Here is a 26,078-nt window from a genome sequence, read left to right as displayed (position 1 = left end):
TCTGGTAAAAATAATGGCTTGAGTTTTACTTATATTGACTTTTATTCTCCAGTTTCTTAGCCACATTTCCAATATTTTGAGTTGTTTTTGCATAGTATGTTGTGCGATGTTGATTGAAAAGTCACTGGTGAAGTAGGTTGTGTCATCTGCGTATAATCCCATATTGCATTCAGCAATCAATGGAATATCATGTACATAAACTGAATATAAATGCGGTGCTAAGACGGAACCCTGTGGAACTCCGGCTTTGATATTCTTGATTATTGATAATGTGCCATCCATTTTGACTTTTCCGCTACAAGCTCCCAACACACTCTAGCGAGAAAGACTGGAAATAGGGATTTAGGGTGGGGGTGACATCTAGTGGAGGAAAGTGGAACAAAAAGAGTGAATGCAGCATTTACGAAAGCAAAAGAGGAACTTCGTCCAGTCTCCCTCTATCTCTCTCTCTCTCTCTCCCTCCAGCCTCTCCTTCTCTGTTCCTTGCTTCATATCTTTCTCTCTCTCTCTGTTTTTTTTTCTCATGACTTTGCAGTGGGTAGTATTCGATTCGGGTATCTTCCTAACGAAACACACACACGCTTTTTGGTCACGCCTTAGACCTCCAAACTATCGAGGCAAGTTGATGGTAGAAGGGAAAATGAATCTATTTATGTTCAAGGGAACTGCCATAACGTATTGCAGAAATACGATTGGTGCAAAGTTTCATAGCGGGAGACAATGATGGAATGGCGCGGGGGACAATGACCGAATAGCGTGGGTAGAAAGTGGCGGGCTTGTGAATTTAGCTTGGTAGGGGTTGACTGCGGGGGTGGCATAAGTGTTAACGCGCGCTGGTAGAGCTTCATTGTGTCCATGTCCAGCTTTGTGTACAAATGGAACCATGTGTCGTGATGAGCCGTACCGAAGACGTGTATACTTCTTGCTCAAATTGTGCAGGGAGAATTTGAGGGCGGATACTATAAGGTACTGTGAGGAGCATGAATTACAGCAGACGAGGCTCTGGTGACTATTGTGTTACTTCGAGGACAGTGCAAAGTTAACAGGTGAGTGTTGTTTTATGAAAAACCCACATTACATGTGGCTGTTGTCTAATGCGCCCTAATTTTGGTCGTATTGTGTATTAGTACGTGTTAGTTCGAGGAAAAAACGTATTGTGTTGTAAAATATGAAATACGTGCGAGGCGGTAGGCAGTGATCCACCGAAGCGGGACATATAGTAGAGAGAGAGAGAGAGAGAGCAGGCGAGCGAGGTGCCGAGCGGAGAGGGTGAGGGTAACTCCTCCTACTGGCGTTCGCTGTTTCACGATTTACCCTGGGTTTTTGGCAGTAAGTAAAAGTAACATTGTTTTCATTGAAAAAGAAAGGCCTTTGCAAATCTGCGTTTTTGAATTAGTATTATTGATAGTTTATAAATGTATAAGTTTCATGTAGGCCTACTATTCATCAAAATCTCGTTAATGAATTTGTTACTTTGGTACATTAAAAATAAAGTACTCCGACTTAACTGTTATTCCAGTCATACGATACAACTTGCCTTGATACAACTTGCGTTTAACCTCATATGCATGAGAACATAGCAGATTCTTTCTAAGGATGCTAAAATAATGTAATAAGGGTTAAAATGTAATACACGAACATAAAATAATTTAAGAGTGAAACTTTATTTTCACAATACAAGTTAAGTATACAATACATAAAGTAACAGTACCCGTGTACGTGTTTAACGTTCTTGCGTACCCGTGTACGCGTTTAACCTTCTTGCGTACCAGTGTACGCGTTTAACCTTCTTGCGTACCCGTGTACGCATTTAACCTTCTTGCGTACCCGTGTACGCATTTAACCTTCTTGCGTACCCGTGTACGCGTTTAACCTTCTTGCGTACCCGTGTACGCGTTTAACTTTCTTGCGTACCCGTGTACGCGTTTAACCTTCTTGCGTACCCGTGTACGCTTTTAACCCTCTTTACATGGAATGAAGCACAGGCTGGGCGGGGCGCTATTGAAGTGGCATCTTGTGTCATTACATTTCTCAGTGAATTTAATGTCGACAATTCCACCAAATGCATTAGGCTGTTCGCCGATGGATGTGATGGACAAAATAAGAACATGCATGTTGCACATGCCCTTGGTCTATGGCTTAAAAGAAAAGCACTTCCTCAAGTTTTAAAATTCTGTTATTTTTTCCGGCGAGGCCATTGTTTTCTACCAGCTGACAGAGCCTTTGGGATAGTAGAAGAGGTTCTGCGTAAGAAGAATTGAATTCTTAATCCTGAGGAGTATAATGTGATATATGAAACAGTAGGGACAGTAAACTATTTATGAACAGATTGGCATTTCAGGGATTTCAAGCTGTTGGCTAATCAATTTCATAAGCTCAGTGGCATAAAAGAAATGAAAAGAATAATGCTAAAGAAATGCGAGAAGAATGGGAAAGTGTATATCACTTTCAAAATGGAACCTATATACCGATGTGACGATCCATCTAAATCATGGTCGACCTGGTTGGCGAGTTGGTATAGCGTTGGCCTTCTATGCCCAAGGTTGCGGGTTCGATCTCGGGCCAGGTCGATGTCATTAAGTGTGCTTAAATGCGACATGTCAGTAGATTTACTGGCATGTAAAATAACTCCTGCGGGACAAAATTCTGGCACATCCGGCGACGCTGATATAACCTCTGCAGTTGCGAGCGTCGTTAAATAAAACATAACATTTAACATTTCTAAATCATGTGCCCCTCTGATGAAAATGTGGTATGTTTATGGACCATGTCAAAGTACCTCCGAAAGTCACTACCTTGAGATTAATCAGTGATGCCAAAAAATCTGATTTGCGAAAACTACTCAGTAATAGATTCGGAGACAATTGCAAAGGATGCTTTTAAGAGGCAAGCAGCTACAGTTTCAGTATCATGTTTTTTTTAGGTGCGACGAAGTTCCGAAACCTTTTTGTCACTGAAGACAGGTGTGTATATATAGGTTACCCAACGAGTTATAACTTGTTGAGGCTACCCAAAAGCAAGGCTTCTATACTCGCAATAGATTATCTCGTTTTTCAATAGCCAATCAAATAGCTAGTTGGCTGATGACGGGTGAAGAGTCCATGCTGATTGGTCCTTTATTTTCAATGATAAGCGTGCATTATAAACATAATCGCCTCAAATAAAAACATTACAAGGAATATAAACCAAGTGTGTACGTATCATGGAATAAAATAAATACGCTGAAAATGTTTATACCTTGTATAATATAAAAGCTGTACTTGTCACTGCATTATTTTTCTGTATTTCATAACAATTCGTCTGCTCTCAGTGTCTGACGTCCGTTTTCGTCTGCTAACTTAGTTTCCAGTCTTGTGTTCACATACTAGAGTCGTATAAAGAACCTAGTTTTGACCGTACAATCAACAATAAAATTTCACGTGGAACGTTATGTACGAACATTGCCACACATTCTTTGATTCTTTTTATAATATTCCGCCCCTTTTTAATCGTGTTCTTGCCATGAAACTCATTGTAGAATTTTTCAGTATTATTGAAAGAACTTAGCCATGCTGGTGATGGCATGGTTAAACCTTCAAAAGATAAAATAATGTATTAAAATTTAAAGAGGGCCAAGATGGTGGTATTTTTGTTTTAAATGGATGTTTATAAAAAATCTAACACTGATTGATTTTAATACCTCAATCTAAAGTTTGGAAAAAGGGGCATGTACCGGTAATGAAATGTCAACAACACGTTCATTTACAATAATCATTATAACTCAACAATGAACTGTCACTGGAGGCTATTATGATTAACCCACTGATTATGCCATAATGACAAAATGTCATAAATCGTTAATATAAAATCAATATAATGAGAATTATAGTGAAAAAACATCACTGGTATTAGTCGTTAACCCTCCACCCCCTTGGTATGCAACTGTTAGTATTAGTAGTGGTATTAGTAGTTAATATTTTTTATATAAATAGCATGATTACAAAAGAAAGAAAATAATTTGTAGGTTAACATAGATGAACCTAATCTAATTATATAAAGCTGGTATTAACAAAGGCTACTTATATAGACCTACGTGATTTATTTAAACTTACCTGTAGGCTTTAACATTGTCGGTCGTTTCGGCTTTATTTTCATTAAAGCTGCTCGAAAATCAGGAACAAAATCGTCATCTTTAAAATGATCAGGGCATAATCTGCTTGCATCAGGATTGAATTTATCCTGTCTTTTGCACGCAATTACCCACTTTTTTTCTAATTTCTAAATCTTTAGGAATGGTAAAGAGTGACAACTCTATTTTTATCGTTAGAATTGTTGCATACCGCAACAGCACACCTTTGACCTGGCATAATGCATTCAAAACAACATAAACAAGAAAAAACATGAGATACTGCTTTGAAGCATTTGAGCTTTGGCGCGCTTAGCTAACTTGTGACGTCAGAATCTCTCTCCTTTCCCCGTCGATTCCAAGCCATTAAGCTCAATAATAGTGCAACCCTAGATCATATATATGATCTAGGGTGCAACATATGAGAAGTTTTAGAAGCCTGACCCAAAAGAACAACCATTTGGTATCTATTGGCATCACTGATTTCATCTGAAATCTGCTTTTTACGAATTTCGCTTATTTTTTCCTCCTCACACATCTTTAGAATAACGTATCTATACGTTATATATGTTATCACAAGCTACATACATGCATACATCAAAGAAATGAGCTGCGTAAATATAAAATGGTAAGGCGGGAAATGTTTATCTAAATCAGGACTTTTTAGATGTTTGGAGGGAAAATTCCTGTACTGAACCTGACGGCACTGACTCCGCGGTAGATGAATGAACTTTTGAATGTATGATTTGATAAATAATAATTTAATTAGTTTTTCATATTGTATAATTAGAATTCAATAATTTAAATATGTCGCATATTAAGTACGTAGACGAACCAATTAGAGAATATTTATTATATAGAGGATTTATTGGAACTGTGAAGGTGTTTGATTCGGAACAAAAAGTCGATAAAGATAAAGGTTTCAGAGTAAGTAATTTTTATAGATATTTGATATTGATATTTGATATTGATTTTATTGATATAGTTCACAAGTACAAAACTTAATATAACAAAAGATCTATAAACAAATGCAGTTCTACATACTAAATATACAATTTCCTAGACTCATTATTTTATCGCAAATCTCAATAATTTATTGGTTCAAACTTGCACTTACGTCTGGTTTTAGTGCATGTTTAAACCAATCGTGATAACCATTAAGACATTAAACCTTATTTTATCTGCTCCTTTTCACAATTTAATTGTAAGTAATTTTTATAGATAACATAGCGGTTAAACGAGCGTTGAGCGACTTCCGCCGATTTTGGAATAGACACCGACGCACTTAGGTTAGGTTAGTTTAGGCTTTTATTATCCCGTCAAGATGAAGGTGAAAGCTCCTTTTCTTGTTAAAAGCTTCGATCAATGTTACTTATCTCCCGCCCACTATAGAGACATAGGCCAATTTTACACATACTTAGTATAACTTGTTGCTTCTTTGACAGGTTAGGTTTGGTTAGTTTAGGTTTTTGTTATAGCCTACCTTGCATATACGATTATAGCACAACATTGGCAGTGATAAAAGTGAAATATTCGTTCAGTGGGCGTTGGATACTCTACATTCACCAGTATTTGAAGTTCTCCACTTGCTCCACTACCTTGTTCATCTTGTTTGCATTTATCTTCATCCCATACTGCTCACACCTGCCATTTCGCTTCAGTAGCATATTCCTTAGTATCATCTCTTCTCCTAACAGCGCCATATCAGTAGCAAATCGTTGGCCTAGGTAGTGCAGTCGGTATAGCGTTGGTTTTCTGTGCTCGAGATTGCGGGTTCAATTTCATCCCAGGTCGATGACATTTAAATGTAAAAGAACTCCTGCGGGACAAAATTCCAGCACACTGACAATGCTGATATAACGTCGGCAGTTGCGAGCGTCATTAAATAAACCATAATTTTTTTTCATCAGAAAATCTTATACACTTTATTCTTCTTCCTCCTACTATGAATCCTTCCATGTTTCGAAAACAGTTGTTCACTTAATCCTCCAAGTATTGGAAGTTGAGCAAGATAGGTGATAAAGGTATTCTTTAGGCTTAAATGATTAACATTGACACTTTATTTTCAAATGACTTTCATGTTTAGATGGAAAATATTGAATTTTATATTTACTTTTTTCACTTGTGAGATGATAAAGTAGACTTAATTAAACAAAAATTGGTTTGTACCTCGGTCCTTGCGGATGAAGGGATTTTCCAGCCCATTCCTTGAAAGGTGGCAACTCTACCTAAAACCAACTTGATACTGTTGACTGACATGTACTTATGAAGCTCGAAATTAGACTAGTCGCTCTACATACTTTTAATTTAACGACGTTTCCATACTTAACATGCCTTCATATATGACCAATGATATACGGGTAGGTGTTTTCATTTTATTACAAAATATTGAGGGAATTCTCTTCAAAATATATGACTGGTTCTCAGTCAATAAATTGGTATTAAATTGTAACAAAACTAACATAGTTCAATTTAAATCCTGTCCAAATTCAACGTCGCAAATTTCTAGCGCAATAATTAACAAGATCCCTATTAGAAACAACAACAACCAAATTTCTTGGCTTAAAAATCGATAATGTGTTAAATTGGAAAAATCATATTAAAGAAATTACCCCCAAACTAAATTCAGCATGTTTTGCCATTAGAGCTATGCAAAAGATAGTAAATAGCAATACCTTAAAAACAATATACTTTGCATACTTCCACTCGGTAATGAGTTTTGGAATAATATTCTGGGGAAATTCCACAATAGTAACAGTATATTTCTATTACAAAAAAGAGTAATTAGAATAATAGTAGGAGCCAAATCTAGGGAATCGTGTAGGACTATTTTAAAAAAACTACAAATAATGCCCACGGCTTGTCAGTATATCTTTTCATTAATAATCTTCCTCGTATGTAATCGTGAAAACTTTGTAACTAATTCAACAGTTCATAGCATAAATACACGTCAAAAAATAACTTTCATACTCCATCAGCAAGTCTATCGTGCTATCAAAAAGGAGTGCGTTATATGGCGGTAAAAATTTGTAATAGCCTCTCTATCGATATAAAAAATGAAAGTCAAAACATAAAATTATTTAGGGTTAAATTAAAGAATTACCTAATTTCTCACTCCTTCTATTCTGTAGGTGAATTCATGACATTCAATAACACTTCATGTAATTGATACTAAAACTTTGTGTTGTACTAGTAGACTATATTGTAAATCTCATCTGTATATATTTCATCTAGACTGTGACGATAAATTAAGACTTTATAATAGTATTAAGTTTTTTGACTTGTTCCATATTCTAGCTGTAAGGAATGTATGAATACCATGGAATGTTAATAAATACAATACAATACAATACAGAACTCCTAGTTAAGAATCACCAAAGGATTGAGAAAGTGATAAATTTTGCGTTATTGTATGGCAAGATACATTTAAATTTACTTAAATCATTGTTGCCAAGCGAGTAGCCTAAATTTTAGAAATTTCACATTTGACTAAACGGGTTATAAAAACAAATGGGAAAATTTAAATGTGATTAAACTAGTGGAGTCAGAGAGTTTAGTAAGCACTGTATTCCGTTTTTCAGTGACATCCATTGTAATCGGTTGAGAATACTCCTGTGTGAAGGATCAGTGTCATTGACTTTGCATTTTTCTAATACAATTTTTTATTTTCAGGTGGATAAAATAGTAGAGCAATTAGTGCAGTTTATTTATGCGTATGATTTGGTCTCTTTGAAAGAACTATGGTCACACATCTGGATCAAAGAATGTTTTCGAAATTAGAACATAACTTTACCCCAGGTATGTACATGTTTTCTTTCATAGCATCTCTGTGAGAAAGAGAGAGAAATTAAGATACTAAATACGTCATCAGTGTTCGATCTCTCAAGGAGATCTCACTTTGATGTCAAGATTTGGGTGGGGAAAATGTCGGGTGAAAGTATGTATGTATGTATTTATTCACACTGCAATGGTTATATACCCGGTGGCAGTGGTAACTAATTACACTCAATAATGACAATAATAAACTTATTAATTAAAAATACAATTAATGATAATACTAATAATAATAATAATAATAATAATAATAATAATAATAATAATAATAATAATAATAACAATAACAACAATATGGCCAAATCTATAAGACTAAATCTACGTATTACTCTATGAAAAGATTTATTAAATCTACATACTTAGACTTCAGCAAACAAAATTTGATAACTCAATCTCAAGGGAAAAAATGGAACTCTTTGCATCATAATCCACAGTTAATTCCCGATTTACCACGAAAATCGTCTGTAGCTGCATTTAGATTGGCAACAGGCCATGATTGTTTGGCCAAACACCTGCATAGAATTGGAATATATCAGTCCCCTAACTGCTCATTGTGCAACTCAAACCAAGAAATGGATTCGGAACACCTCAAAATCTGTGCTTCAGTGGCTAACCATGACAATATCTTTGAAAAATATTGGAGTGTAAGAGGTGAAATGACTTTATTGTCAAACGCCTGGCATTAGAAAACAACAACAACATTTTTACATATTTACCCCACATTACATATTATGGCTTGGTATTACATAAATCTGCATATTTAAGAGTTTTATTCATTTTTACTTCTCTAAACGGAAAAAAAGAACTTCTGCTAGGAAAGTTTAGGCCTACAATTTGAAATACACAGATTTAAAAACCTTTTTACCTACCAGAGAAAATATATATTTCGGGACGAAACATAACGTCCTTAGTTCCAGGGAGTAATAGAGGTATTCACCCTATATCGTCCACTGTAAATATGAGTGAACAAAAGGCAACCTTTCTTATACAACTATCTTGTACTCTAAAAATCACTCAGAAAGTAGCGTTGTCTTCATGCGGTGAAGTGGGACGAGGACGACATGATTTGTCTCGAACTATAATTGTGGATAAAGCATCAGCACATAGAGCTGAAAACCCGGGTTCAAATCCCGGCGCCGGAGAGAATTTTTCTCCGTTCCATCAATCTTTCATCATACGATGACGCAGAATATCTGCATGGAAATATCATATGTACTTCGGTTCATCAAAATATATATGATATGCGTAATAAATCACTTTGTGGTTTAAGACGGCGCCTATACCGTCGGATCCCGGCCAATCAGTCACTCATTCGAGTGCACCTCAACACATGTATGGACTTCGGTCCTGCGTTCATAGACATCTATGACGTAGTGCTGAGGGCGGCCACTAGAGGGAACCCAAGAGATGGAGCTTAATCTGAGACGATTCTAACCGGCGTCGGGGTTGTATCCGGCGTGGCTTAGTGGATAAAGCATCAGCACGTAGAGCTGAAAACCCGGGTTCAAATCCCGGCGCCGGAGAGAATTTTTCTCCATTCCATCAATCTTTCATCATACGATGACGCAGAATATCTGCATGGAAATATCATATGTACTTCGGTTCATCAAAATATATATGATATGCGTAATAAATCACTTTGTGGTTTAAGACGGCGCCTATACCGTCGGATCCCGGCCAATCAGTCACTCATTCGAGTGCACCTCAACACATGTATGGACTTCGGTCCTGTGTTCATAGACATCTATGACGTAGTGCTGAGGGCGGCCACTAGAGGGAACCCAAGAGATGGAGCTTAATCTGAGATGATTCTAACCGGCGTCGGGGTTGTATCCGGCGTGGCTTAGTGGATAAAGCATCAGTACGTAGAGCTGAAAACCCGGGTTCAAATCCCGGCGCTGGAGAGAATTTTTCTCCGTTCCATCAATCTTTCATCATACGATGACGCAGAATATCTGCATGGAAATATCATATGTACTTCGGTTCATCAAAATATATATAATTGTTCAGCACACGTCTTAACAAGCCGTTCCCATGCAATTTGCAATCTTATCCACCCTCTTTCTAATCCTTCCAGGGAAAACTCGTGTCAAGTCTGACATGAGCCGCAATAAAGTAAGATATTGATATTAAATATTTTCATGACTTTACGTATTTTGGTACATATTCAGCTTATTTTTCTTACATAAATATGAACAAAATAGGCCTATGTACATATTTCACACCTTGATATTACATAAAAATCCGGTCCCTAGTCATCAGTGTTCGATCTCTAAAGGAGATCTCACTTTGATGTCAAGAGTTGGGTTGGGAAAATGTTGGGTGAAAGTATGGTCAAATCTGTTAGACATGTCTCTGCTTTTTTTCATATAGGTCTGGGTTTAAGAGAAAAGAAAAAGAAAATTACGAGTCAAATGACTATAGTGTAACTGTATATTGCTGTAACAAGAAATGGTGGCAGCATGGCTCAGGCAGTAGCTCTTTGGACACAAGTGTAGACAGTGCATGGAGTTCAGGTTCGAATCCTTTTTCACCATTTTTTTATGTCTTTTTATCATTTTGCAATTCAGCGAAAATTAATGGTTTGGAGAGTAAATTTCCATCTTATATTCCGTAATATTACATTGCATTGACACGAAGTATTTCTTCAGATGATTCACATTACTACATATCAGTGATTAATTGTTGTTTTCTAATGCCAGGCGTTTGACAATAAAGTCATTTGGCCTCTTGCACTCCAATATTTTTCAAAGATATTATCATGACCAGCTACTGAAGCACAGATTTTGAGGTGTTCCGAATCCATTTCTTGTATTGGAGTGAAAATGGCAAGTTGTAGCCGATTTAAGTGAACACCATATTTTAACGTTTTGGTGGCTACTTCATTCACACACAACCCCCAGAATGTCTGGAGGACCACACCTGCTGTTGGTCGACGGGTCCATTGGACCTAGCTGGGAGATCTTGTTGATCACCAGCTTTCCCTCCTTAAGCCACTGAAGGACGATTTTAGTGCCATAGCAGGTCAGCACTAGGAACAGAAAAGTAGAAAGAGGAGGAAAGAAAGGGAAATGAACCCCTAGGCCTCGAATGCTCTAATGCCGTTGGGGTCGAAGAAAGTAAGAGTTCAGTCAGAGGACTGGATAGGAAAGGGTAAAGAGGGAATTAGGTATTGAATAGAGGAAAATTATACCAAATTCAGTCATTAACTCATCAAGCTGACCAGTGCTAATTGATGAGTGGCCCCTCCCTTTAGTTCCTATATGATAGGAATATGTCCCTAAAGTTTTGACATACATTTTAGTTACACCCTGCCTATATACACTGCTTTTTTTTTTTTTTTTTTTTTTTGGAACATACCAGAATGCCGTTCTGGCACCTTTTCATTATATTTTTCATAATGAAATCGAGAAATCTGTAGTTCCAAGACAAAAGGTGATGCCAATAGTGATTAATTGTAAACATAGTGCATCGGATACAAAGTGCCAATACACTATGTTTACAAAGTTTGCTCGCACATGCCCTCATTATATGGAAGCCTATCACTGAAAGGTGATGCGACCAATTACTGCCATTTTAATTTATTCTTCACATAATGGTCGCAGCATATAATTTTACTAAAAAAAAAAAAGGACATTAAAATGCGACGATTATGCGATGAATTAGGATATATATATATATATATATATATATATATATATATACATATATATATATATACTGGGTGTTCATTTCAAAGTGTGTCATGACGTCACTGTTGATGAGTCAGCGATTTGAAGCAAGTTTCAGATTTTGTGTCAGAGAAGTTGCCTATTAATCAAGGCGTTCAATCTGAACTTGAGAACGTGTACGGTATAATTTGAACGTCGTAGCAACAGATGGCTGTCTGTACGGTCTGTGTGCTACCATAACCTCTTTCGAACTGTGTTTGTTATCATTGGTTGCATACGGCAACATTCCACATCACAAAGCAAATGCTCCGTGTCCATGTTGACCGTCCAAGTTAATGTCAACAAATACGTAAGTAATCGTCTTAACCCTCTCCCCATATCCCGACAATGAGAAAAAACTCACCTCAGTACATGTTTCCAAACAGTTCACATTCACATTCCTGACACTACTGGCATTACCGTACGTATTGAATTCTCTAGGCTCATCGACTAGCCACATGACTACATACAGCGAGCCATGACACACTTTGAACTGAACACCCGGTATGTTGCTGTAAAAGTACGAAGAGCGGTAAATCTTAGAATTTACCGGTATAATCTAACATTTACCATTACAGTGCGGTAAAACCCCGAAATATCTTATTAGATGTATATATTTTGAACTTTTACCAAGAGATGTTGGTAAAAGTTCAAAATCACTTCAGCGATGACTGAAATAATTTGTATTTATTTTTAATTTAACTTATTTAAATATTCATACAGTCTAATGTGAGTATAATAAACAATATTCTGTATTAAAAATAGTGAAAAATATTATAATTTAAACTATTGTCTGTTATAGTATTGCATATAAAAATTAACAAAGCCTTTACATCTCCTCAAAGAGTCTAGGTCCACAAATGAAGTAAAACAAACATTATGAAGCACTTTTTTGCTGAACACTTTTTAAACATTTACACTTTTTGGACCCTTATCTTCCAACGAAAGATAATTGGCCATCCACTTCCTGTATACTAATTCCTTCTTTTGCTAATTCTTCAATGCTGATAAAATTTTCTTTACACAATATAAATTGGTTCCTAGAGTTCAATGACTTCAGTTTTCCAGCTTTGATATCAAGTTGATAAAACTCATCTTAAATTTATGATCACTGTATTATTGATTTTGCGTCAATTTTTGCATCCTGTACTTTGATTCTCACATTCTGACTAAAAATTTTGGAATTTTGTTACAAGTAACTGCTTTCATTTTCTTCGCTTGCATTTCAAGACCTTCTTTGGCAGCCTCTCGGAACCACTTCACCCCTGCAAACATATCTGAATCTGCACAACGGAGGCGGGATTCTTCGTTCTGGATTCTTCGATTGGTAAATCCTGAGATTTACCAACATTTCTTGGTAAAAGTTTAAAATGTATGCATCTAATAAGATTTTTTAGGGTTTTACCGCAATATAACGGTAAATGTTAGCTTATACCGATAAATTTCTATGATTTACCGGTTTTCGTACATTTACAGTAACATATATATTGAATATCTGTAACTTTCGCAATAATGAAACTTGTTAACTTTTACCTTCTGTATATACATAAGAAACAAAGAACCCTCCCCTCTCCAAAATGAACACAACATGAACACTTCTAAGAGAAATATGCTAAGGTTATGGCCCTTTTTCGTTAATCATTCTGTATAACTAACTGCTGGGATAAAAATCATCAGAAGAACATGAAAATATTTATAATATTGTGACAGCGACGTGAGATTCGAACTCACGACCAGCGTCCCGCAAGAAAGCAGATCGCACAGGCTCCACGGAACATTGAGTGACGTCGCGCGGTGGAGAGAAGAGAGAGGGTGTATTACGTCAACGCGACGAGGCTGCGCGCGCAGCTGCTACTTAACGCAGTGAATGTGGAACGACCTTCCCGACTATTCCAGAAATCCGTCGAAGTGGAAGACTCGCGAATTTTCGAGGCTACGTCGCTGTAGTTATAAATTACGGTCGCGAAGGAACGACAGCAGTTTCTGAGTTTTCAGTTATTCAGTCAGTGAGAAAGCCAGAGCAAGGAAGCCAGTCTTGTGTACCGGAGTTCAACTCGAGTGTGCGTCCGCAACTGCGTCAGCAGCCGAAGGCCTGAGTTCGAGTGCAGTGGACCGCAGTTTGAGGGACCTGAGTTCGAGTGCAGTGGACCGCAGTTGGAGGGACCCGAGTTCGAGTACAGTGAACTGTCTCTGAAGGTCTGTGGTTCGAGATACCGTGAACTCGAGTGACTGAGATAGAAGAACTGTGAACTGAGAACTGGTAGTTCTGATTTGTAAATAGTGCTTTGTAAATATTAGTTAAGATTAACAGTTCATTGTTGTGCGTAATAGTCCAAGTAAATTGTCATTGTCGTCGGTGGAGTGCTATAACGAATACTGTGTTGAGTGAAGATCCAATTGTTGACGAGAGCGTTTAAGGTGAATTGTAGAAAGGAATTATTGTTGTGACGAATAAATTACATTGTTATTACTAATAAAACTCACAATATTAATGTACGTAAGAGAGAAACCTAAATAATTTATTCGCGATTAATAAAACTACTTGATACCAGTAAAGTTATTGCAACATAGAGAAGAAAAGTCCGATTATTGGGTCTCAAAAATTAATAATTATGTGATCAGCATAATAGTACCTACAATACATTCACTAGTCATAACTAGGGAGGGGATTTTTATCTGCTAAAAATTTAAATATATTTATTTTTTATGTGCTAAAAGGTACGAAAATATTTGCTAAAAATAAAAAAAATATATTTTTTTAAATATGACAAAAATATCTTACTTAGCTTGGAAAAAAAGTTACTAGGTACTCACCAACCACACTTGAGTGCTAGTAGTTGGCCGAGAATTGCAGTGAACAACAAAGGTCATTTCCAAATTCTCCATCACAAATGCATGCCGATTATCTCTGAACAACGACTTATACTGTGAAAACGATCTTTCCACATCACAGGACGTCAGACGTGCATATTTAAAGAGAGGAGTGTCACAAACACATACACCGTCAATTTCACCTACAGGCACACCCTCCAATACTTGAGCAACTTTACACATTTTTTTATATCCAATGTTTTTCCCAAACACATTCTGGAATTTGTTCCTTAGTACTTGTACTTCTGAACCTGGTAGTGAGTCTAGTTTAATTTTCACGGCACGCACCTCTCTGTTTCAGACAACAGGTTTTTGGATGTTTCGAGTTTTTTTTATGGTGTCACACAAAAAGGTTAGATTTGCTAATAGGAAAGCCAAATCGTTTTTTAAACAACCATCTTTCAGTATATCTTGAAGGATATCGATTGAAGAAGCCCGATAACAGGGAATCACAACAAGACGTATTGCCTTACTTGATGGACATGAGCGAGAGGCGAGAGATTTGTTTAAATTAAATAATGTTCATACCCGAGCTGTTATCTGTTGTGTTTCACAAACAAAGCGTTGAATGAAATCATCTTCAGCAACAATAAACATTCCTAATTATGTGTTGCAAGATCTTTCCTTCTTGTCCATGTTAATTTATTCTCTAATAATAACACTGATATGCTGCCTAGCAGTTCTCAGAACTTGAGGCGATACTATTACGAAAATGGATCACTGATACACCACACAGCGCTTAGAAACACGAAACAACCAAGAATTCTTAAAAAGATAACCTACTTCTGAGTTACATAATTGATTTAGTTTTAAAATGTTTAAAAGTTCTTGTAAAAAATTATTTAAGTAAAAAAACTCCAAGATTTATGTGTTTATAATAGATTTCCTGAAAATATGTATTTACATAATTTTTTTGTGAAAATATGTGTTTTTATGTGAAATAAAATTCGGGTTTTAAACTTGAAACTTCATGTTCGGAATTTTTAACTTTGTTAATTGTGTTTTATCACACGCAAAAATAATATTTAATTACATAGGAATCTGCTCCTTAATCATAACGCCTTGCAAACCAATATGGTAGATAATACTAGTACATTATAGTAACTGTGGTGAAGAAAAATTGATATGAAATTACAGTTGAGAGTATGCTGTAGGTGTTTAACGTACAAGGATCCAACCAGTACCGAAAAACACCGTGCATGGCCACATTAGACTGAGATACTCAGTATTTTTGCCATCATCATTTCATCAGCTTTTAATTTTAAATGAACGCTACCGGTATTAAATATTGCTTATTGAGGAGCGTAATTTAAGAAATGGGCTTTCTCTGAAATTAATAAGATTTTGCTCCAATGACAATTGTCTTGGTCTTTGTTTAGAGTTTGGGAAATATTTCTTCATATAAAAATGTACTTACACTGGATAAATTGCTTCCAACTAACATAGACGACATTGTAATCTTCTGCAAGCCATCTGTAACTCTACATAAAATTAATGTATTGTAATTGCATCTTACAGTGTTACCATGGATAAAGAATCCAGAAGAAAATTCCGATATTTCAAGTTCATTTTACGAGACAGTGGCAAGACACACTCTTGGTTTCATTACACAACTTTCTTGCTACCATTTTCCAGGTAAGTTCTTTGTTATGATCTTTTTCTTGTTTTGTTTGCAATGAAACATAACTTATAATATCGTTTTCATTTAGAGAAGGAATGGATAGTTAACTTGTTGTTTGTAAACATTCGTTATCATTTCTTTGGCAGAATCTGAGAGGGGTTTTAGACTTCTTTCCTTGAAATTTTATTTTAGTTTTCGGATTTTAATGTACTCTGATCAACTGCTCATAGTACAATATAGATATATCAAAGCTCTCGAAGTCTTACAAAAATTATGGAAAAAAAAGTGCATCTGTTACGCAAGTAAATACGGTAGGTAACACTACAGGGGTCTTCTTTTTATTGGGCTCATGTCTACTACTCCAAACAATCGAGCAATGGAAATAGTTTGTTATAGCTTGTATATAACTAATTGTTGGAGTCAAGTGAGATACCTGAATATCATGAACATATACCTGTATTATAATAGACATAATAACTAAAATTATGGCATTCTGCGGAAAATACCCTGTGCCTAGCAAAATATGTTTAGATTCAAAAATATTACAAAGGATAAATTATTTTACATATCTCGGATACACATCTTTTTTCGATGAAGTAGACATTTCACAGAAAATTTCTAAATACACCAAAACAATGGGAATAATTAACACCATTATGAAACCTTCCCTAATACAAAGGCATACTCGAATTCACCTTTACAAGACCTTGGCGAGACCTGTACTTTGTTACGGCAGTTAGGCATGGACATTGAGGAAGAAAGACGGAAGCAGAATAACTGCTAATGAAATGAAATTTATGAGATATACAGCGGGATATACAAAGTGGGATCACAAACGCAATGAAGATGTAATGGAAGAATTACAACTAGAACCTGTAATTAATCGCGTAAAACATTATCAGAACAACTGGATAAATCATCTGCATCGCATGCATAGAGATAGAATCCCAAAAGTCATGCTCCACTATCGTCCAAATGGGAAGAGATCTCTCGGTCGTCCAAAGAAGCACTGGATTGAAAATTCAACTGTGAGATCGTAACAGGCCATTTGGCCTAATACTTGAAGGGAAGAAGAAGAAGATAATAGACATTTATTCAAAGAGAACTCTAAATAATTTATTTGGAATTAATAAAACTAATTAATAATGATATTACTGCATTGGCACTGGACGAAAAATCTAATCATTAAGTTTAAGTAATATGTTCAACATAGTAGGTGATCAATCCTTCTGGTCTTACCTATCTTTGGAAATGTTAAGTTCCAGGACATGGTGGAATACCCAAAAGTCTATTTCTGATTCTGTACAACAAATTGTTTAGAAAAGTATGCTCGTAAATTTTAAGATATTAGATCTTTTCATTCTTGGTGCAGTGTATAAAGCTTCAATTTAATAGAGATAGGTACCTATATTAGAAATACAGTATATCTGTACAGAAAATTATTGAAGTGTAGCTCAACATTTTCATAAATAGGAGGAATGTCAAGATTTCTTTGATATATTATATTTTAGTAGGTGCCAATAATTTAATTTGTATTTGATAGAACTTCTGCATGTTCAGAATGTGCAACTGTTTCTACCTATCAAAAGCATTCGTTCTATTTCACAGGATCATACCATTTGCTGCAGCCCAGTGGAATCATCTTTTATCTGCTCTGTGGCTCCTCTTAATCAGGCTCCAGGCTAGCTGCTGCTGTTTGATATTAAGACTAAGACACTAGAGGTAAGACATTGATTTTCGATCACTACTTTAGCTTTCAATTCATATTATTAAAAATCTCTTTGATGAAGATTGCGATTTTGTTTTCTGTTGATGTCAACTAAAATACAGTAAAATTTGTTCAAGGTGGAACATGAATAAGGCAAAAACTTCCAGCAGATGGAGTAGGAATTATAGTGTTATTTACTTTTTGTATTGCAGAATCTGCCCAATGCGGTATTTCAGGGCTTTATCAGAAACTACTAAATAATGTACAAAAAGTATCTTAAAAACTGAAGTACCATAACAAAACGAAACTTCAACGTGCTCATAATTTGTGTGTACGTTTTGTAAGCAATGTTCGTAAATATGATCATATTACCCCATCCCTGGAAGCAATAGGTTGGCTTAAACTAGATAAAAGAAATTTACATTCACTTCTCTTTCTCTTCGAAATCTTGAACTCTTCTATTCCTTCGTACCTGTCGTCTCGCTTCACTTACCTTTCTTCCCACCACAATCTGAACACACGCTCTCGCCATGAAACAATACTAACAATACCATCCCATCGCACCTCCTCATACTCATCCTCTTTCACAATAGCCCTGCCAAGTCTCTGGAATTCGTTACCTGCTAGCATCAGGGACTGTCGAAATAAAATTGAATTCAAACGCAAACTTACTAGGCACTTCGTCAGTAATTGATTTCTTGTAAATAGTTTCCTTAATCTATCACAAAATATTTCAATATCCAGTAATTTCATCACTATACAATTTTGTTATTCTAGGTTTAATTTGTAATTCAGTAAATATAAAATATTCTTTGTTTTTCTATGATAAATTATCTAGGTTTAATTAGTCAGGTAATCTTTTCGTACTTTGATTTGTATTGTAATTGTAATTGTAAATTTAATACTCATTGTAATTTTATTTGTAACTAGCCGTACCCGTGCGCTCCGCTGCACCTGTTAGAAATAAATATAAAGTAATTACATAATTAAAATAGGACATTTGATCCAGGGAATATTCGTGTTTGATAGAAGGATAAATCGTTTAATATGTTACTTAATTTAAATTATATTTAAATAATTAAAATGGAATCATTTTGGTCCAGAGAGCAATCATTTGGTGCAATGACAATTCCTTTAACATGTTTCTTAATTTTTATTACATGCATCCATAGTTCAATGAACATTGACATCATTTAGATTTAATGTGTATACTTTATTTTGCTTGTTATATGTTTCCATTGAATTATGGTAATAACTTAATTTTAACTCTTGTTTTCTACGTATTCAGTAAATGGCGCTTGGCCCACTATGGTTCTGAACCCTTCAAATAACTTAAGTAACTTAAATTATATTATATTATATTATATTATATAAAAAGTGTGTTGATAACGATGTACCCCGATAAGTAAGTTTTCAATTTGTTATAGGGGCTCTTGAATCTCAGGAGGAACAAATTTTATTTTACAACAGGTAACATAATCTGCTTGGCTCATTACCCAAATTTTTTGCATTGCATTTAATGCATATGTATTTTATGTATTTTAACTCGATTCAATTGAGCATAGTTAAAATTTGGATTATAAAATAATGAAATGCTAAGTTAACATATTATTACTGCATACTAAATCAATACACTCTCGTTGTTCGTTAATTCTCTGAGATAAACATTATTTTAAGAAATACAGGAAACGAATACACAGAATAGCCTATCAAGTTTTCTGTGCATAAGAAGCTATTTTAATCTTACCTGTCCTCAGTTCACTCAGAAGTTACTGTAATAACATTATAGCATTATGTCCATACAGAGAAACTACACTTTCCAATGGTGAAATAATAATTAATTATACAAATCGGTTAATTTAGCTTCCGGTATTGCTTCATACAAACACAGAAACATTTTCTGTAGGCTATGATTCATAGCTTTCTATTGTTGTTGACCAAGGCCCCTTATAGACGAAGTCATTTGTTTATTTCATTACACGGCCTTAGATGGCAGTTATTTTAATTTTAAAACTCATTTATCTCATTAAATATCAGTCCTATCAAAATTTTTCAAAGAATAAAATTTATCGGAAATGGTTTTTAAAGAAATTTTTGTTATGTAACATTTTTCATAAAAATCAATAATAAGCGAGATATTTCGATTTATTTAATTCAGGCCCCCTTATAGCCCCCTTTTAAATAATGTATTTTGAATGCCATATAGCCTAAAATCTAAGTTACAACGAACTTAATTTATATTCCAATTTTCATCGAAATCTGTTTAGCCATTATCGCGTGAAAAGGTAACAAACGTACAGACAGAGACAGAGATACAAACAAAAATTTCAAAAAAGCGATTTTCGGTTTCAGGGTGGTTAATTATATATGTTAGGACCAATTATTTTTGGAAAATCGAAAATTACCAGAAAAATTTCGGCTACAGATTTATTATTAGTATAGATTGTAATTGTAAATTTAATACTAATTGTAATTTTATTGTTCATATTATAATTGGAATCTCCTGGTAGAGGGGCAGAGAAGGCCTGACGGCCTTATCTCTACCAGGTTAAATAGATAAATACTAATACATATTTTTGTTCACCTTTTCTTTTACCATTTGATTTTAGAAATAATGTCACTCTGTAAGTTACTGTTATTGCAAGTTATCTTGAACCTTACATCCCCTAAGTCTGTCTTTGGAACTGCTCGGTACGGCATGTACTCATCAACGTAACGGCACGCAAGGATGCCCCTCCCTCGGGTAACGTGACTCTTTTCAGAAAACGTTGGTTCTTTCACTTTACGGCTCTCTATGTAAAAGAATTTGGTTCAATACAGACATCATCTTCTCTCGATACTCCGGTTTTGAGAGGAGAACATAGTTTTGTAGCAGGTTTTAATTGACCTGTAGTAGGCAGCAATAACGAATAAACTTTCCTGCTATTAGAAAAATTAATAAATAATTAACTAAGTAAGAATGGTAAATTAAAACAGAAAATCAATATCCCGAATTTAAAAGAAAACTTACAAATTAAACCAAACCCTTTAACTCTATTAAATATAGAATATAATCTAAATTTAACAGAAGAAATACTGAAATCAGAAGTAAACACTGAAATACTGAAACAATTGTCTTTAGAGACAATTAATATTAGGTACCCTCCACAAAACTGGCTTCATTTATACACCGACGGATCCTTGATCTCCAGAGAACAAGGTGCCGGTGCAGGTGTTACGTGCTGTCTCTTCTCACTTTATAGATCTCTTGGATATGGAACAAGTTTTGATGGTGAAATCATTGCAATAAGTGAATGTCTCAGGAATCTTCTATGCCACATCAATAAATTTAGGAATGCAGTTATATTGTCAGACTCCAAAGCAGCTATTCTATCAATAGTCTCTAAACACACACCTTCATCTCAAACAGCAGAAATAACTAAAATGCTCTCTCAAGTAATATCACTCAATAAAAGAATTGTATTCCAATGGATACCATCCCATTGTGGAATCCTGGAAAACGAGAATGCAGATGCTTTAGCAAAGAAGGGCAGCACTGCTACTTACAGACCTGTTACTAAATCTACGTATTACTCTGTGAAGAGATTTATTAAATCTACATACTTAGACTTCAACAAACAAAATTTGATAACTCAATCCCAAGGGAAAAAATGGAACTCTCCACATCAAAATCCACAGTTAATTCCCGATTTACCACGAAAATCGTCTGTAGCTGCATTTAGATTGGCAACAGCCATGATTGTTTGGCCAAACACCTGCATAGAATTGGAATATATCAGTTCCCTAACTGCCCATTGTGCAACTTAAACCAAGAAATGGATTCGGAACACCTCAAAATCTGTGCTTCAGTGGCTGGTCATGATAATATATTTGAAAAATATTGGAGTGCAAGAGGTCAAATGACTTTATTGTCAAACGCCTGGCATTAGAAAACAACAACATATTTAAAAAATAAGATTTATTAACGTCGAAGTTTTAATAAATAAAATTGAAAATAATACAATTATGAATTTATTAAGGAATAACGGCGTAATTATAATAGCTGAATAATAACTCACTGTAAAAGATTTTTTTTTTTTTTTGTAAATAGCTTTACTGATTAGTAAATGATCAAAAGATTAAGACGTTATAAATTGGTAAATACTATACTTCAAATTAGACAGGATTGTACTAAGTTATAATTTATTAGAAACATAATAGCAATGAATGTAAATGAGTGCATGCGATTGAATTGATTAAAGTGGAATTGATGTTATCATGTAAGTAGATTGACAAATAATGTGTTTAAACAAGTAAGCTGACAGCTGTATTGATATTACATCGAGGATTTTGCTGACGAGGTTAGACACTGCCCTACATATGCACGTAGAATGTACCGTTTCAGCTATTCAATTTGTTCACTTACTGTCGACATCTGCTAATCTCAATGCGATATTTATTACATGAAATAGTTAAGTAGTATGTAAATGAGGAACTGAAATTTAAATATAAATATGACTGTTGTAAAAGATAATTAGATGAATATAGCAGCAGGGACGATTTATATACACTTGTTTATTATACAGTTAAAAAAGAGAATTTCAAACTTAGCAAGTAAAGAAGTTTGAATGTTTAAAATAAATGCAATAGGGTGAAAACTTGCACTAAAACCAGAAGTAAGTGTAAGTTAAACCAACATAGTTATATGATAGAAAATTTGTTATTAATTTGTGTAAATATTGTGTATTATCACTATTTGTGCATGTATCATTTTAATATTAAGTTTATGTACTTTTGAATTATTAATAAATAATACTAATATTAATTAACCTGTAATGAGTAAGTATTTAAATATAATCGTGTGTACACTCCTCTCTCATCCAGGCTGGGGACCGGCAATGGCGGAGTTACTACAGCTACTTCTATACATTATATAGGCCTGCATGACTTATACCTTCAGGTAATATGTACATATTCTTATAACAATATTTTACAGGCTTATTATTTGAATTTACATTAATTTACAATTATACACAATCCATATCCCTATCATTGCTGTCATCATCGCTTGGTCCAAAATTAATTATTTCGTCAATGGCATCATCCATTCGGAATTATCTTCTTAATCGTAGGTACTACTTTCTGAACACGATAGAATTCTTCGATTGTATCCCGAATAACATGTTGATCGAAGTTTTCCACTTCAACTTTACACAAGTCTAATTCTGGAATGAAATAATATGAATTTAAATACTATTATAGTCACAATCATGCCATGGTATGAAAGAAAACTTTCACAACCTCGAGCAGGAATCGAACCTGCGATTTCCTGTACTCCGGTCAGGCGCTCTACCACTGAGCTATCGAGATCGTCTTACGCCAAAGGCTTGGAATTATCCTTCCATACTGGCGACTCTGTTATAGAGTACTGTCCATAGCGTCTGATCTAGTCAGCACTGCTTATGGGTGTGAAGAAACTGTACAAATGTAATCTTCATCTTACGATGTTTGGTGACGTATATACGTCCGTTGATGTGACATATTAATGAATTTAAATACTATTATAGCATACCATGGCATGATTGTGACTATAATAGTATTTAAATTCATTAATATGTCACATCAACTGACGTATATACGTCACCAAACATCGTAAGATGAAGATTACATTTGAAATAATATGTTTAGTAGAACTATAAGAAAATAATAACGTGCAACAGTAATTCATTATGTCGCTCTCAATACACACACTATTGTACATAACTATTATAGCAATAATTTCTAAACATTACATACCTATTCTTTCCTGGAGTAGTGCGAGGTTCATTCGGTTGTAATTCAATATTATTTTTAATTTTCTTCACGGAACTAATATTTTTGCCAGAGTATTTAGCCTCTCTCTCATATTCCTTAGCAAGAGGTTCCAGCAAATATTTGTTTAATTTTTGCTCCTCGCAACGCTTAATTTTATTATATTTGCGATAATTTCTCTTTCTCGCCTATGGATAACAGCGTTACTTTTTCTCCGCGGTGGTATGATTTCACCATAATTACTACCCTGTGATTGCTGCTCCATGGTAACACTACTGGTACACAGTGAAGGAAATAGTACAGTGAAACCTGTTCAAGACGGAAGTGACATGATCCTAATTTTTTTTCCGTTGTGGACAGGTTTCCGTATTATTCAGATGTGACATTAAAATGGAATATTTTGTCATTCGTATACATGAAAAACAAAATGGCATGCTGCAAACTGCAAGAAGTACAAAATATTCCATTTAACACTCATCACATTAAATCAGCTTTCTGTCGCTCATTACGTTGGTGAATCGTCTTGATTAAAATCTCATTTTCTGTATAAATATTATCATAACTCACTCATTAGTCATTAAACATTACTAAAGTTTACTAATCTCATTCTATTTAATATCTAACACTATACTCTAATACTGTACTGCATATCACTGCACATTATTAATTAATTGGACTAGGAGCCATCTATTAGAAGCCTTGAATTCTGGTTTATTTAATTTCTTGCCCAGTTCAATAGCTTGCTTTGCAGAATAGGTCCAGAAATTGGCCTGTTCTTTGAAAGGTCATGAAGAACCCACTCCCACAACAGTTCATTTATTTCCACATAAACAGTTGCTTTCAGGTTCCTTTTGTGTCACCAATATTGGCCTAGTTTACTAATCTCATTCTATTTAATATCTAACACTATACTCTAATACTGTACTGCATATCACTGCACATTATTAATTAATTGGACTAGGAGCCATCTATTAGAAGCCTTGAATTCTGGTTTATTTAATTTCTTGCCCAGTTCAATAGCTTGCTTTGCAGAATAGGTCCAGAAATTGGCCTGTTCTTTGAAAGGTCATGAAGAACCCACTCCCACAACAGTTCATTTATTTCCACATAAACAGTTGCTTTCAGGTTCCTTTTGTGTCACCAATATTGGCCTCATGCCACTCACTCATTATGATCTTTATTTTTTAAAGTGTCACACCTGAATTTTCCACAACTGTACTTCTATATTATTTCACATAGACTTTGTTTCTAATTTTCCTTTATCTCGATAACTTTTACTTCATCACTTAATGTTAATGCCACATTTTATGCAACATTTTTTTTACCTGGAAATCACTACACTTGCGCTCTGTTTAGCTACGACAGTACACGGGTGTGAAGCATTGAAAATCTTTGAAGGGACTCGTCTGCCTAGTCAACAGGGTAATAAAATTTATGACCGACAGGCCAGCACACCCTCGTACCCTCTAGAATTTTGCAAAGAAAACTTGTTTTTATCTTAGTGACCTACATATTTCTTATATTCCTTGAAATTACACGCTGTTTCAAAATATAGTTACAAAATATAGTGTATCCAAAATATTGTTTCCGTTTTGAACAGTAGCAGACAGTTTCCGTTTCCACGTTGGACAGTTTCCGTTTTATTCAGGAAAAATTACACATAATACATACAAATTTCGCCGGGACCAATAAATTCTTCCGAAATAGACAGGATTCCGGATTATTCAGGTTCCGATTTGAACAGGTTTCACTGTACTATGTTTCTTGACAAGAGATTATGCTGCGGAGCATGCGCAAACAACTCAGTTGGCTCCACCCACGTTACGCGCTTCCTTCCCTCTGCCCCTCTGTCCCCGCTCAGGAGGTTCAAGATAACTTGCAATAACAGTATTGTTCTCACAAGTAGCTTCGTACTGCAAGAAAACAAAGAAACACACAAGATACAGTATCTAACTAACTATTGTGTCAAGACAAGACGAGTTTGAGAAGCAGCCATGAAATCTTTTCTGACAACGATGCTGGCTATGACTGTAGTGGATTTTCTCAAAGTCATAAAAGAGGATTAGGAAACAGATAGATAAATAACATATTGCTGTTTTACTACGCATCATTGGCAATGCTGACTCTGATTGCGTTAATGCCTAATGGATAAACAGAGAAGAGAGAAAATACACCAATTTGTGGCAAACAGTTGTTAATGACCCAAGCTATACAGTACGCTCCAATTAAATTTTGAGTGTTTAAGGATGTAGTTTAGTGAAATCAGTGGCGGTTTCTCGGGGGAGGGAAGGGAGGAACGTCCTCACATTTTTCTTCTTTTGAAAGTAAATACCAAATGAAATATATGCCTTGAAATTCGAGGAAGATTCGATAATTTTTAAGTTCACAGCTATAAGAAAACCTCGGTTGATCGAGTTTTAAATGATGCGCACTTATGTG

General features: G+C 35.1%; 1 pseudogene; it reads left to right on the top strand.

Annotated features, from left to right (window-relative positions):
- The first annotated feature begins 4,838 nt into the window (after window positions 1-4,838).
- LOC138702816 (WD repeat-containing protein 91-like) overlaps window positions 4,839-26,078 on the top strand; it is a 274,108-nt pseudogene continuing 252,868 nt past the window's right edge.

This window comes from Periplaneta americana, chromosome 7 (assembly GCF_040183065.1).
Source record: "Periplaneta americana isolate PAMFEO1 chromosome 7, P.americana_PAMFEO1_priV1, whole genome shotgun sequence".
In the NCBI taxonomy this organism is placed as follows: domain Eukaryota; kingdom Metazoa; phylum Arthropoda; class Insecta; order Blattodea; family Blattidae; genus Periplaneta; species Periplaneta americana.
This window is presented reverse-complemented; position numbering and strand designations above follow the sequence as displayed.